Raw genomic sequence first — 1,354 nt, forward strand, 5'->3', positions numbered from 1 at the left:
GGGGATCCTCTCCTAATCCCTACTCCTTCAGAGTCATCCACACTCACACATCCTCCTCTCTTGTCTCCGATGAAGGTCCCTAGCTGATCTCAGATGCTCACTCTGGATACCCTCTCACTCCAGAAATAGTGCTGTTTTGATTGCTTGCTAGAAGAGGGGGCCACAAAGCTGGGGATACTTGGGCAAGTCCCTTCCCTTCTCTGGCCACAATATCTCAGTGAGGACTGGGTCCAGGTGATTCTGAGAGGCCTTTGGTACTGACTCAAGCCCTACAAGTCTGCAGGTTGCAGGGCCCTGCCCCTTCCAGTGGTTGGTGTGGCGTGGGAGTCTGTCTTCTTGGAGAAACTCAGAAGGAGAAAGTCTCTCCCCTCCTTCTAGCACACTTTCCTCCTTAACAGGCCCCTAGGGAAGGTAGCTCTCCGGGAGCAGGCAGGAGGAAGTTCTCACTCTAGCATCATTAAAAGTTCAAGTGACTTCTCCTAGGGAGGCAAAATTCCCAAGATTCATTAGACTTGCTACCCTCTGAGCCCAATTTGGTTGAAGGAATGTTTGGCCTTTTTATCCAGAGCAGGTTTTCGCTAAGGATTTGAGGTCTCCCTGAGAGAGCTCATCTCTCATCAAAGTAAAAAAAGAGAAGGTTCCTGGAGGCCGCCTCTTGCCCTGGCACTTTTCCAGAGGAGGAGACAGGCTTGGTCAGGGGAGGGGCTTGCCCGAGGCCACGTGGAGCCAACCTTGCCAGCTGCTGGAACATTCCTCCAGGTGGCAGGGAAATGAGCACACACACAGGAAGGAGAGAAGAGGAAGCGGGTGGGGTGGTGGGGGGAGAGGGTACTCAAACAGGAGGGCTCCTGGGGACCAGTGGTCTCGGGGATGCAGGTGCAGAGCCGCAGCTTTGGGGAGGCCTTGTGTGAGGAAGAGCTTTGAGAACAACCTGAGAAGCCCACAGCAGAAAGGGCTGCCCAGGAAGATAGTGGATGCCCATCTGGGAGGTTCTGAGCCAAAAGGACAAGTGCTCTTCTAGGATGAACAGAGGGGATTTGGGACTAGGAGGTGGGGAGGAGTCTAGGACTGCTCAGGTCCTACCTGTTATGTAAATTCTCCACCAGGCAGGAATAGCAGGTGTTGGGCAGGGAGAGTGGGATGGAGCAAGGAGCCTGCCCTTTATGGCCAATCGAGATTGTTGAACTGGGAACCAGGAGGTTGAGACTGGGGCCTGATCTCTCCTGCCTCCTTCAGCCATGGGCTAATACCTAGACTCTCTTGGCTCCCAGACCCAACAGGACCTAGGACCTAGGGACAGTTGTGCAGCCTCCCTGGATGATAAAAATCTGCCATAGGTGCCTCATAGAGCTCC

Source organism: Pteropus vampyrus, unplaced genomic scaffold (genome assembly GCF_000151845.1).
Source record: "Pteropus vampyrus isolate Shadow unplaced genomic scaffold, Pvam_2.0 Scaffold1830, whole genome shotgun sequence".
Taxonomy (NCBI): domain Eukaryota; kingdom Metazoa; phylum Chordata; class Mammalia; order Chiroptera; family Pteropodidae; genus Pteropus; species Pteropus vampyrus.